The sequence below is a fragment of the Triturus cristatus genome, chromosome 11 (genome assembly GCF_964204655.1).
Source record: "Triturus cristatus chromosome 11, aTriCri1.1, whole genome shotgun sequence".
Lineage (NCBI taxonomy): Eukaryota > Metazoa > Chordata > Amphibia > Caudata > Salamandridae > Triturus > Triturus cristatus.
In genome coordinates this window covers 1,093,305,453-1,093,320,346 of record NC_140594.1, presented here as the reverse complement: position 1 = coordinate 1,093,320,346, position 14,894 = coordinate 1,093,305,453, and the positions used below count along the sequence as shown (strand labels likewise).

At 50.0% G+C, this 14,894-nt stretch overlaps 1 long non-coding RNA gene across 2 annotated transcripts in view; it reads left to right on the top strand.

Annotated features, from left to right (window-relative positions):
• LOC146786047 (uncharacterized) overlaps positions 1–14,894 on the top strand; it is a 142,944-nt gene that overhangs the window by 13,100 nt on the left and 114,950 nt on the right. For both annotated transcript variants that reach the window (XR_014970844.1, XR_014970843.1), the window contains exon 2: positions 4,822–4,969. This is a non-coding gene — a long non-coding RNA (uncharacterized LOC146786047). The remainder of the gene's footprint in view (positions 1–4,821; positions 4,970–14,894) is intronic.

Below are 14,894 nucleotides of genomic sequence, written 5' to 3'. Positions count from 1 at the left end.
TTGCAACATATGTGCTTTGACCTATAATCTCATAAAGAGATTAGTAGGGAGTGTTCAGAAATAAATACATATATATATATATATATTTGCTCCTCTGTCGGGGGAAGATTTGGAAAAGGTTTGAACGGCTTGGTTCCGGCGTGGAGGTACGCACCACCAGCAAGTGTGCCAAATTTGCCCGACCTTTAACCATTTTTGTTGCCCGCGAGAGTGTAAGGGTGGACTGGCGCTACCGAAGACTGTCTCCGGTATAGATCCAAACATCCTTGAAAATGGGTTGAACACGGAGCACAAGTATGAGCTGAAATTAACAAATGTTAATAATTTTCCAACAACGAGGAACCGCCCACTGGAGGGTATGGACTAAAAACTGTTCAAAGAACCACAAGTTCCAGGATGCCTTTCGAACTGTGATCGCGCCCCCTAGAGGGCTATAAAAATAAATTTAGGCAATCATTGTGCATTTGAGCAGTGCCGTGTGTGCTTGGTCTACCTTTGAGAAAGGTCTTTGTAAGACCGAAACGCGTCCGGATTGCCAAAATTATTAAAAAGTGAAAAGCCAACTGTGCGAGTGTGCCTCCTTTGCTCCTCTGCTGGGGGAGAGTTGGAAAATATATATATATATATATATATATATATATATATATATCACACACACCTGGTGTAGATCTCCTTTTATTTGGTTATTTAAGAGATTATAGACTGGTAAAACAAGCTGCTTTACATTCCTTCAAAACTTATCTTGAAGGCTGCTCACCATAGCTACCACTAGGATAGCTTTCAATAAAGGTTGTCTTTAACCTATCATCAATAAGGGTTGTTTGGACTGGTGCAAGGTGCCCACTAGAACTAGTGGACAGCATATACCAGGCCAACTTCTCAAACTATCCACATAGCCGGACACACGCCTGACCCCATTTTCACGTCCAGAGACCTGGTCAGGTTCAACCACATCTCGCAGCTCACCTGGGCCAACCACTACAGCATCCACTCCACCATCTCAAGACTTACCAACACTGGCACCATGCTCCCCAATTCCATGCGCAGAAACTTGAAAAATATAGCAGAACAGTGGAACAATACTCTCAACTCTCACCTCCCACAATAAGCTGTGAAAAACTTCATAGAATCCATCGACATAATTACCACTGCCAAGCAAGCCAGATCCAGATAACTTGTCAGAAGAGCTAGCTGGTTAATCGCTGAGCTGAAATCCACCACATGCAACTGTTGGCAAGTAGAAAGAAGTGGCGCATCAGCAATGAGATGGGGAGTCGCACCACCTTCAAGACAGCTCTAAACCAGTACCACCCCCTCCTGATAGAAAAAAAGAACGCTCTAGCTGACCGCATAGAGCCCAGTACAAAACGAAGCAAGGAGCTCTTCGACATCGTGAATGAGTTCTCTAACTCCCCAGCCACCAAGAACTACACCACCCACTCCATAGACATGTGACACCCTGACTAACTACTTCCATGACCAGATCAGTCAACAACGAAAACTTCAAAAGCCTAACCCCCAGCTGCCAACATAATCAGCCTGCTCACACCCACAAACAGAAACCCCCAACACCTGCTCACCAATTGGGACCTTCACAATTCAAGCCACAATCTCCCTTATGAACTCTATGTAAAAAGGTTTACCCACAGACCACTGTCACCACCCCGCCTTCACCCTCAGGAGCAAGACTATTGGCGACAAGCTCAAAGTCCTGAACACCTTCGTTCCCTCAGCATTCTTCCCTGAAGACTGGAGACACGCTTAAGTGCAGCCCCTCCAGAATAAACCATCTGTTGATCCAGGAGAACTGAAGGTCTACCGGCCCATCTCCCTGCACCCGTTTCAAGCAAAGGATCTCAAAGACATTCAACCAGCTACTCGCCAAACACCTAGAACACAACAGTCTCCTGGACTTCTCTGAATCTGGATGCCGAATCAAACACAGCAGAGACAGCCCTCATTGAAGCCACCAACGACATCGGGGCCTTCATTCTCTTGGGCGTATCAGCTGTCTTCAACCCAGTCACCCTTCACATCTTGATCAACAGACTTCACCACATCAGAATCCAGTGAGACGCTCTTAAATGAATCACCTCTCACAGAAGAACTCAGAGAATCCTTCTCGCACCAGTCACCTCTGAGCCGGAGAAGATATGCAGCATCCCACTTGGATCGGTCATCAGCCCCACTCTCTTCAACATGCACATGACCCTCCGCCCGTTCTCCCCCCCCCCCCCCCCCCCCGGCAAACACACAGTCAGATCGCCCAGACTCCACATCATCTCCTGTGCCATTGACACCCAGATCATCTTCACACTGTCCGAAGACCCCTCCCCCCACAGACAACTTCCACAGATGTATGAGAAACGCAGCTGATTGGATTAATGGCAGCTCTCCCAAGCTCAGCACACATAAGACTGAAGTCTTCATCTTTGTGGACAACACCTCACCATGAAACAATGCATGGTGGCGTGCTTAACTTGGCCCATGCCCCGCCCCGACAGACCATGCCCGCAACCTCTGCGTCATCTTGAACAGCCATCCATCTATGAAGAAACAGGTAAACGCAGGCTCATCCACCTGCTTCCACACCCTACCCAGCTTGGCAAGATCTTCAGTTGGCTCACATTTAACACCAGAAGGACCGTCATGCAGGCCCTTGTCACCAGTAGTCGGGAACACACTCTACAAAGGAGTCACCGCACATCTTCTGAAGAGACTATAGACAATACAAAACTCAGCGGCAAGACTCTTCCTCATCTCGCAGACAGACCAGCATTACACTCAACATCAAGAAACTACACTGGCTCCTGTTTCGGAAGAGATTCCGGTTCTAGATGCTGATCTACTCGTACAAAGTCCTGCACAACGAAGGACCAGTATACATCAACAAAAGCATAACCTTCCACTAACAGACCAGACACCTGCGATCGGCTTCCCTCTTCCTCGCAGACAAGCCCTCTGATGCCCCGTGGTTAATAGTCGAGGACGCTCCTCACACCTGGTGGCAAAAGCTTGGAATGACCTTCCCCTGCACCTTCTGGCCGTTCCGGCAATTCAGAAAATGGCTCAAGTCCTGGCTGTTAAAATGAAAAGAGCACCACAAAGCAGTTCAGCAACTCCAGTGCGTTGAGACCCTCACAGGTGAGATGCCTTGCTTTATAAATCCTTGATTGATTAAGAGGTCCTAGACTGTCCCCTCAATTGCTCTGTGGCACCTGGATAAGTGTAGGGAACTGCAGAAGCCTGAATCCTGCTCTGTACCTACTCAGAGCCTTGCACAGCAGCAATGACTCTCTGTGGTCCACCTCTTGGATGCCTTTTCAGGCTGCTCGAGTCATGCGGGCCGGTTGGGGTGTGCCTATACCCTCCCAACGTGAATATGGCTATGCTGTTGGAGAGGGGCGTGACTAGCTCCCACAGCTGGCCCAAAGACAAATGCACCAGTACATTGAACCTACTGTAGATACCCGGTGGACCGCAGAGCACCTCCCCATTAATAACAATAAACAGACATGCCCATCATTCTCAAAGCAATTCAAGGCGCCTGGTATCAGTAGAGACAAAAGTGAATGAGGTCTAGGTGGATGTCACCCTCCTGTGCCAATATACTCACAAAATAGCAGACCGGTTGACTGAGGCTGAAGCCGGGGTCTCAACGGTTGAGGATGAAGTGACGATCCTTAAACTCCAGGCCTCCAAGTTGCTCTCCACAATGGATATACTGGAAGAACGAGCACAGGGTGCTGAAAACCAATGCCTGAGAAAGAGCCTGTGGCTCGTTGGGTTCCCAGAAGGAGTTGAGACCTCAGTGACAGACTGCTTTCTGGAGCAATGGTTCCATTCTTGTGTCCCATTGGATAAGCTGTCTCTTAGTTTCGTGGAGGAGAGGGCGCAGCGGGTCATGGCTAAATGTCTTCCCCCAAGGATTTTCTCATCCCATGATGGGCCACATCTTCAACCACCACTGTCGGTATGTCATCTTCCAGGATGCTCAAATCACCAATATCTGCGCTTCACCACCAAGCCCATGTTCTTCCCAGACTACACCTGGGCAGCCCAGCAATGCAGATGCTTTCTTTAGGTCGTTAAACAAACTTGTGGCCCTTCAGATCCAATATATGCTCCCATTCTCGGTCCATCTGAAAGCTATTTTCAACCCGTCCACCTATTTCTTTGAAATTCACCAACAAGCATGGAAGTGAGCGATGGGTACTCTGGCCCACCAGAGTTGGGGAGGCAGCAAACTCTAGGACAGCTGGGTCCCCCGTGAGCTCTCTCAGGTACCCCTGGGGAATGAGAACCCACTCAAGGAGAGACAGACCGAACCAGCACAGGTGACTATGGTTATTGAACCCATCTCCTGCTGGGAGTCCACCAGGAGCTCTGGACCCAAAGGCGTCGCTCTCAGGCACCCCCACTCTCTTTCAGACTAAGATAGCGATCATGAGCCAATCAATTGAACCCTGGCAGGTGGAGAGGTGCAGAATGCCCCAGTCATGGATAGCCAACCATTGCTGCAGACGCTGTGAACTATTCTATTGCTATATTGCTTAAAAATGTTTTGGATGTGGGGTGGAGGGAGTGTTTTCCTGTGTTCTTTTGTTTTATTGTATGAATTAGAAATTGTTGTCGGCCAGTGTGATCCTTCAATTGAGCAACAGGGAGCCTCCGATGGATCCTGACCCACCCTACTAGTTTCTTTATGTTGAAATATTGGGCGACAGATACTTTATAGTTGTAAGTATGTGCTGGAGGTGGGGCTGTTGGGTGGGATGGGTAAGTGTTCTGTGTTCCTTTTATTCTTGTTTTCTTTTGCAGGCATTTAAATCAAATTTCGTCCACTGCGGGCACTCTCATACAAAATGCTCTACGGCTCCACTAAGTCTATCCCCCTTTGGACCAGGAGGCCTCTCATGAGGAGAGGGGCCAGTTCACCACTTTCCAGTACAGCCCCCAAATGGCTAAGGTAATTTCCTGGAATGTAAACCATGTCCTCAGTTTATAAGAGATTGGCAGTACTTTGCTATATAAAGCGGTTTAGCAACAATGTGGTCCTGCTTTAAGAAACGCATCTTTTAGGTTCCCACTGTCCCTTCGCATCATGTTTGGCTATGACTGAGTTTTTTAACTGAGTTCTTAAGAGGTTCACGAGGGGTCGTGATCCTGCTGCATATGTCCTTCCTAGTTGCGGTGTCCTCCTCATACATTGACCCACAGGGGAGGTACATAGGGATGGAGGGCCCTCTAGAGACTAGACACCAGTACTTCATATCGGCCTACGTTCTACAACAGAGGTTGCACTGGACACTACAGGCTCTCCAGGACCTTGTGGTGCCTCCCAACCCCCTGGCCTATCTGATTGGGGGTGTGGGTTATTTTTAATGCCGTCCCAGACCCCAGTCTTGATATTTTCGAGGCCCTTTGCCCAGGCTGAATTGCGCGCTCATCACAACTTACATTGTAGGCCAACTCAATTGGCCTATGCGATGCTTGGAGATTATGTAACCCCTCACAAGGGCTGTACACTTGCGTGTCAGCAGCGCATAAACTGGGTCAAAGACCTTGAGACCCTCATTGTTGAAGCATCTGTGTTCTACAAATCATGATTGATTTAATCCGTCTGACTTGGCTCCCAGCCAGTGACCTCCCTTGTATTACAATGCAAAAAGATCCTGACCTGAGTCATCTCGGAACACACACCCCTCTTTAAAATGGAAACCCTTTTGTGCACCTTATGACCTATGTAGCGCATCAACGCCTGGCATCTAGTAGACCAAGACTGTATTGACTTTATAGAGCACTAAAGATCTTCTTTAAGCTCAGCTGTAATACTGTGGCCTCTGCTGGAACCCCTATGGGCGTCCAGTAAACCCACCCTGAGGGGGTCTGACCAAGGGATATGTAGGGGGAAAGAAGACACGCCAACTGGTACAGGTAATGGATTTGGGAGCCCATATCCTCTCCTTGGAGTGGTGGACCTGTGGCTGCACCTCGGCGACATTGAGCGACAGCTGCAAGTCCACCACTCTAGATAGAGGATCTGGACTGCCCACCCTGAAACAGATCTTCCTAGAGGGAGTGTGGGAGAGGGTTGGCCCAGCTGGTCTACGAGCATAGATACAAATCTAGCAAGCTCTTATTTTGGCTGGCAGCTTATGCTGCCTCGACTAGAACTGTACCGGCCATTTGCAATTTTCATGGAACCCTTCATGAAAGTATGCCCGAGGTTGCTCATGTAATCGCAGTGTAAAAAAGACTTGTAGGGTGCAACCCCTGTACCCCCACAGGAGTCTGCATTCCCACTGCTAAAGGAGATTTCCCATGCACTCGATTCCCTGCCTTTTATAGCCAAAAAACTTGACCAAAAGATCACAACTGAGGAGATAAACATGGCAATTTCAGCTCTCAATTTGGGAAAGACCCCTGGCACAGACTAGTTCAGCATGGCATTCCTTAAAAGTTACCCGACCCGTTCGCTCCATCACCTACTGGCCCTCTAAACTGAGGGGGCAGAGCATTGATCATTCACCCCAAGACCTGGCACTGCCATTATTGTGGTGATTTCTAAGGACAACCAAGCCGCAGAAGATTGCTCCTCGTATATGCCTATCTCTCTCAAAAACGCAGACATCACATTTTTTCGAATGTCCTAGTGACTACATTGTCAGACACTGAGTTACCTAGTCTACCCAGACCAAATGTTGGTTCATGCCTGGCAGGAGCACCCGCTGTTGCATACGGAGGGTACAACTCACCCTGCCCCAGGCGTGCCGATTGAGCAGCCCCCCCTACCGAATTGAATTTGAAACGGCCTTTGACACTGTTTTGTGGACCTTCTTGGAAGCTGTGCTGAAGCACGCAGTTTTTTTAACTTACTACTTTGGGCTCATCAGCCTGCCATACAATGTCCCTGCATCCAAGTCCAGGTAAACTGAGTCCTATACCCGCCCTTCCCAGTAGTCAGAGGCTCCAAACAGGTCTGTTCTCTGTCTCCATTTCTTGGCTTAGTAATTGAACTCTTGGCACGTCTTATCAGATGCGACTCCCAAATTCTGGATGGCTTTAAGAGGAGGATCCTGAAGAGCGCACAGCTCTGTATGTGGATAACATCCCATTACTTCTGGTTTACATGCAGTCTTTCGGCCCCAGACACCTCCACCTATATGGTGAAGCCTCTGGTCTGCAGATAAACATGAACAAGTCACTGTTGGTACCAGTTGAAGACACAGGAGGACATTCCTGGTGCCCTGCGATCCCGATATGCTTACTCCTTCAAATAGTTTGTATATTCTACACCTCCCAGCCCTGGCTTGGACTCTTAATTTTCAGCCCCTTTACTAAAACCTTGACTAGGGACCTGTAGAAATGGGGCATCCTGCCTTTAAGCGCTATGGGGCGGGTAGCTTTATTTAAGCAGATGTGCTTCCCGCTTTTTGTATGTCATTGTGAACTTCCATCACACAATCCTTCGAGGACAGCCCTGTTGTGCCTTTTGGAGGAAGTTGGTTGACTGAGACTGGAGAGAACCTTTATCGGCATGGCCATAGAGAGGGTTGGCCTAGCTGGTCTACGAGCATAGATACAAATCTAGCAAGCTCTTATTTTGGCTGGCAGCTTATGCTGCCTCGACTAGAACTGTACCGGCCGGATGAACGCCTCCTCAGCGCCCGACATTGTCACAGACATTGTCACAGCCATCCCGGACGGATACAAGATCTCCCGGAGAGATTGCGTCCACCAGATTGGAGGAGGCATCGCCATCGTACACAAGAACACCATCTGCATCACGACCACCTCCGACGACACCTTCACCGCCGCCGAACACCTCCACTTCCAGATACACTCCGACCTCAAGACGACCCTCAGAGGCACCCTCATCTACAGACCCCCGGGACCACGCGCATAATTCAGCGAAGACATCGCAGACTTCATCAGCCCGCACACCCTCCCCTCCGGTGACTACATCCTCCTAGGGGACCTCAACTTCCACCTGGAGAACAACAAGGACTGCAACACCACCACCCTGCTGGACAACCTCGCCTCTCGGACTCAAGCAACTGGTGAACAGCCCCACCCACTACGCCGGCCACACGCTTGACCCAGTCTTCTCATCCAGCAAACACATCTCCTTCAGCCACTCTACCGGACTTCATTGGACTGACCACAGCTGCTTCATAAAAACCACGACCCACCACCACCTGCAACGGGTTCCTCGCCGAAGCTGGAGCAAGATCGCCGCCGAGCAGCTGACCACCTCCCTCAGCCGGAACCCTCCCGCCAGCACAACGGACCCTAACGAAGCAGCCAGCAACCTCACACAGTGGCTGACCGCCTGCGCCGACGACCTCGCACCACTGAAGAACCCTCCCAGCTGACCCGGCAGCAAGAAAGCCCCCTGGTTCACCGACGAACTCAAGGACTCGAAGAAGAACTGCCGCACACTCGAGAAAGCCTGGCGCCACGACCAGACCAGACAACATGACCGCCCTCAAGCACGCCACCCGCAGGCACCACCAGCTGATCCGCACCACCAAGAAGACAGCTTACAAGGAAAGACTGGTCAACAACGCCCACAACAGCAAGGAACTATTCAGCATCATCAAAGAGCTCTCCAACCCCAGCGCCGGAAACAACGACATCACTCCCTCACAAGACCTCTGCAACTCACTCGCCTCGTTCTTCCACCGCAAGATCGCCAACATACACAACAGCTTCGGCACACCAAACACGCACCCAACCAACGCCCCCCACCACCACCACCCCCCCCCCCCCCTCTGTACCTGGACACCGGTCAGCACCGAAGACCCCACCCGCGCGATGAACACCATCCACTCCGGATCACCTGCCGACCCCTGCCCCCACCACATCTTCAACAAGGCCGACTCCATCATCGCACCCCAACTACGGGACATCATCAACACCTCCTTCCACACCGCCACCTTCCCGGAGAGCTGGAAGCATGCCGAGCTCAGCGCCCTCCTGAAGAAACCAACAGCGGACCCACCGACCTCAAGAACTTTCGCCCCATCTCGCTCCTCCCTTTTCCGGCCAAAGTCAAAGTCATCGAGAAGACCCTCAACAGACAGCTCGCCGCCTTCCTGGAGACTAACGGATCCCTCGACCCCTCGCAGTCCGGTTTTCGAGCTAACCACAGCACCGAGACCGCACTGATCGCAGCCACCGATGACATTAGATCCCTGCTCGACAACAGGGACACAGCGGCCCTCATCCTCCTGGACCTCTCTGCAGTATTCGACACTGTCTGCCACCGCACCCTAGTACAGCGCCTCAGCAACATCGGGATCCAAGAGAAGGCACTGGATTGGATCATCTTGTTCCTCGCCGGAAGAACTCAGAGTCCGCCTCCCCCCCCATTCAGATCCGAGGCCACCGAAGTCATCTGCGGCGTACCACAAGGATCATCCCTCAGCCCAACCCTCTTCAACGTCTACATGAGCCCCCTCGCAGCCATCACACGCCAACACAACCTCAACATCATCTCCTATGCCGACGACACCCAGCTGATCCTCTCCCTCACCAACGACCCCGCCACTGCCAGAACCAGCCTCCAGGAGGGAATGAAAGACGTCACCGAATGGATGAAGAACAGCCGCCTGAAACTGAACTCAGACAAGACGGAAGTCCTCATCCTGGGATCATCACCCTCCGCCTGGGACTACTCCTGGTGGCCCCCCGCCCTGAGCGCCACGCCCAAGCCTACGGACCACGCACGCAACCTGGGCTTCATCCTGGACTCCTCCCTCTCGATGACCAGACAAGTCAACGCCGTCTCATCATGCTTCAACAACCTACGCATGATCCCTAAGATCTTCCGATGGATCCCCAACGAAACCAGGAAGACGGTCACCCAGGCACTCGTCACCAGCCGACTGGACTACGAGAACACCCTCTACGCCGGTACCACAGCTAAGCTTCAGAAAAGACTCCAACGCATCCAGAACGCCTCCGCACGACTCATCCTGGACATCCCCCGACACAGCCACATCTCCGGCCAACAGAGAGACCTGCACTGGCTCCCCGTCAGCAAGAGGATCACGTTCAGACTCCTCACCCACGCACACAAGGCTCTCCACGACCTGGGCCCCAAGTATCTCAACAACCGCCTGACCTTCTACACACCCACACGCCAGCTTCGGTCGACCAGCCTTGCCCTTTCTGCCGTACCACGCATCCGCAGAGCCACCACCGGAGGAAGATCCTTCTCCTACCTGGCAGCCAAGACCTGGAACTCACTCCCCATCCAACTTCGGCTGACCAAGGACCATCTCTCCTTCAGGAAGCAATTCGAGACCTGGCTTTTCGAGCAGTAACGGACCCCTCTCCCCCAGCGCCTTGAGACCCTCCGGGTGAGTAGCGCGCTATACAAATGCTATGATTGATTGATTGATTGTTGGGCAAAAAAAATATCGCCCGTAACTGGAAGTCGCTGGAACCATGCCTCATTCGAGGGGTAGAGGGGGGTGGACTGGTGTGCCAGCCATGAGAAGCCGATTTACAAGGCCCTGTTTTGCCAACGAAATTATAAGATGTGGAGCGGGTGTTGGATAAATCATGGCCTGAATGGGTAATGATGTTGATGATAATGTATTTACTATGTCTATATCTCCAATGCATTTTTTTTTAGTCTTGTAGAATTTTGTGGTAAATGACGAAATCTGAGAACTTGGGTATAAAAAAAAGAATGATGCTTTAAATTCCCACAGTTTCCTGGAAAAGGACAATTTGTCCTAGTGCCGGCAGTGCTAAAGTTAAAGTAGCTGCCACCCATGGGCTGTGCACCACAAAGTTTTATCTTGCCCGCACCACAGGAGACCTAGCTGCAGGCCCAGAAACATTTGGTAGTCTGGCTTATAATTCTACAGCGGCTGGTGCTGGAAAAGAATAGCCGCCTATTTGCAACCATCTCTGGACTTGGATCTTCACGCTGCTCTTCAGAGTTGACAGTAAGTTCCTTTGGTTTCTGACAAAGATTTTGAGTGCGTCAGTGTTTACAAAGTTTATTGAGCAGATGCACTTATTGTGTGAATCTCGACCCACGCTGGTGTTCAAGATCTCCTCTTGCAAATCTCAGGTGTCTTTCACACACTCAAGACGACGTCCCAATTCTGGTCACATCACTGCCTAGGGTGACATCCTGGTCTTCTCCAGCAGCAGTGTACCAATGGCGATGGCCCTTGAATCCCCATGAGCCTTTCCTGGTATACAGAGGTTGTGTTACTCGCCTAAGGAGGCAAGCTTCTTGGGGTCACAGCTATAGCCCTATTATTTCAACATCGCTGAACCAGGACAACTGTCCCTAAGTTCCTGTTGCTCACTCTTGTGCAGTGGTTGTCTCTCACATTTATGGCAGCCCTATAGTCTCTGATGTATTGTTAAAACGCGATGGCCCTAAAGTTTCAGTCCCCCCTTTTCTAATTCAGGGGTCATGTCTCGCATGCAGACAGGTAGTCCGATCGGTGCAGTGGTCCGGATGCACCCTAACCTTTCATTCTGCCTCTCAGATTCTTGCACCATGACTTCTAGATCTTGCTACTGACTAGCTCTGTCCTGAACCTCAGAGTTCACTGGTCTTGGGTTAGGTAGAAGGTTGTGCACTAGGTGAGAATTCTTGATTCTCTTGGGTGATGTTTCCTCAGCAAGCATGGGAGATTGGACGACCCTCTGGGTCACAATCCTGGTTGCAATAAGCTGAACTTTGACCAAGTCTTCGTCTCAAGCCTCCTATTTAAATATTTTCCATTTACACTGTTAGATTTTGTCTCTCTGCTTTTTATGTTCGTGTAACGGGTCGCCTATTTGCAAATGCCCACATCTTATGACACTGTAAGTCATCTATCACTAAAGAACAGTCTTCAAATTTGGGAACTCCCAACACAGGCCACCTTGATTTTTTCATCAGTGATATGTGGTTTTAAAGGTTACCCGTGACATTGTTCCCACTCGTTGTGATTCCCTTATCAGTCCTATAGTCTTCGACAGGTGTGCTCAGGCCTCCTTTGACCAGTGATTCCTTACGAATGAAAGAGTTACCTTTTGAAATGTAGGGCAGACCCTTGCTCTCCCTTCACCCTGTGTTTTCCCTTCCTGTGTGAGAAAATGCAATCCACATTTCTATTTTTAAGATTTATTGATTGACATCTGAACTTAGTGTTGTTTACTGTTGATTATTATTAGACTTTTTTGACTACAGTCTGTCACATGACCTCTTCAGACTTCATGGCAGAAGACAGAGTGCAGGAGTTGCTACGCTTATTGCGAGAAGCAAGGTGCCTTGATTCCCTGTTGGACATGGGAGCGATCTCTGTGTCAGTTCGTCCGGCTAGCCGCCGCAGTATTGGCATGCACTCTAAGTCAGAGCCAGGGGACATTATGAAGCCTAGGTAGTTGGATGGGCCGCTTGTGGGTTCAGGGAGGGCCTCTGAAAGCAGGGAGATGTCTGAGTGAAGTGAGGGTGGCAGGATCGCAGACAAGTGGCATAACTCAATGCACTTACAGTGCAAGATGCTTCCCGCTTGGACTCATGGCATGCAGAGAAACAGAGATAGCTAGCATAATGAAGCGCATGTGGGGGTTGGGCAAAAGTCATGGCAAGCGAGTCCGGGCACAGAGGTGTCTTGCCCAGGGTAGTAAACAAAGACTGATGCATTGTGGTGCGGCCACAGAAGAAAGCAGGCTAAAGCAATTCACAGGCAATGTTGCACAAAATAAGGTTACAGTTCCTCACATAGGGTGAGGGGGTGATATGGCTGATAGAAGGGTGGGTGTACTGGGATTCGGTTGCAGCGGGGGGGGGTCTAAGTGATCAGATCTGAATGCCATCAAACACCCTGAAGGGTGTCCAGCTTCATCATTGAGCAGCTCCACATTGGGCTGATGATGCAGTGCCTGACCGGCTCCTCAGTGGGGTTCTTTAGCTTTGATCTTAGCCGTATTGATGAATTCAAGTGAGTGGGTGTAAGATAAGGGTGGTGTCTCGGTGACCGAAAATAGCCTAAGGAGTGTCGAGGTTACTTTTACTAAAGTGGTCCCCTTGACAAAGTAAAAACAATGGAGCAGTCACGGGTAATGATGTACCAAGATAGCTTCAAAAAGGGTGACGTGGGATCTGCCTGACGTAGGCCAAGCACATAGTCCAAAATAGCTAGGTGGGCCTCTTTGAGAGTTCACTCCCAGCCTTTGCTAGACATGGTGGTCCCCTCACAGGATGACCAAACAGAAGCTCATAGGGACTAAATACCACTGCTTTCTGTGGCACTTCTCTGTAGGTAAAAACCAGACATGGCAAAAGGACATCCGTAACCTTCTGAGTTCATCAGAGAGTCTCGTGATCATACCTTTTTTACATTTTCGTGAATACGATAACAGAAAGCAATCCCAGAAGTACATCAGTGTTGAGCAGACAACGCAGTAATATAAAGAATGCAAAGCATCTACTCAGTATGTTACATGGAGATACATCAATGCAATTAGGTGCATAAATAGACACGATGTTTGATCAACGACGAGCAGAATCTAGTACTCACAGGGCTACAACACATGCAGTGAATAACAGGGTTGTTGTCCAATCATCCCACAGGGTGAAACCCTTGTCTCAGTCTGCACCATCAGTCAGGACCATCCCCTTCAGTCACATCCATCTCTTTTCCCGCTATATAGTGCTGATACAGACCCCAAAAACGTTTAGGGCGATTCTAGGACGATAGTAATTCACTATACAATTCAGATTGTGTAGTACATTAAACCATATCTTTTGACCAGTCTTTGACAGTAGGAGCTGGTCCTCGAGCCCAGCGCATCGCAACCCTGCGTTTTGCAAGCAGTAGACCCATGTCTATTAATCGGCGTGTCTTTCAGCAGTCGCCTTGTACAACCCGGCAAAGCCAATAGTGGGTCCAATGGCAGTGGCAACCCTGTGATTTTGCTCACCATGCGACAAATTAATCTCCAGTGGTTCGCAATCACTGGGCACGACCAGCGGTATGCAAGAACACAGCTGGCGTGACTATACACCGCTCACATTCTGCAGAGTCACGGAGGGCATATCTGTGCAGCCTGTCAGGCGTATAATAACCTCTATTAAGGAACTTAAAATGTATGACTCAGTGTATCCCTTTCAAGGAGACATTCTGCGTGACCTCACAGCAATATGGCCAGGTGATGTCATGGAGACCCTCCCCAAGATCATTTTGCCATTCCAGCTAGCCTTGCTGAAGTGATTCCTACGATAGTCCAGTGATATGTTCTAAATACTGGAGTCTATCTTACTAGGAGATTCCGTACACAGAAGGAAAGAAAAGGAGGCTATCTTGGGCAGTTCCGTCATGTCCTCCCCAAGTGTTCTGCGAATGGCATGCCTCACCCTGTGAAAGTGAAACTTCACAAGCGGTGTGTGAACATGCACTTCCGCCTCATTATCAGCTCATCCTCTAGCCGTGCCTTCAGAAAGTAGCTCCCCAATTTTAACAATGTTAATTGATACCAGTGCTTGGACCACCTCTCTTTCACGGTATGCTGGCAGCCAATGGCATCACTCCAGCGGGGTTGAAGGGAAATACAAGATAGTGGCCGCCTGCCTTTTTAACAAATTTTGACATGCATGAGTACCCGAATTAACGGAGTCCAAAATACCAGCTCGCCTGAAACAACAACAATGAGAGAGGAGGGGGCCCAGCCGCAACCATTTCAATCTGTACATGTGGGAGGCCACTGGTGTACCCAGTGGTACGCATGTGAACCTTGTTCCACAAAATAATTTAATTCCAATTCCGGGGCCCGCCTCAACACTACCTGCATGAAAGGATTTCACTGCGTCGAGAGACCTCAGCAGCTTTGGTTTCTGGCTTAATATGCAGCAGCTTTGGTTTCCGGCT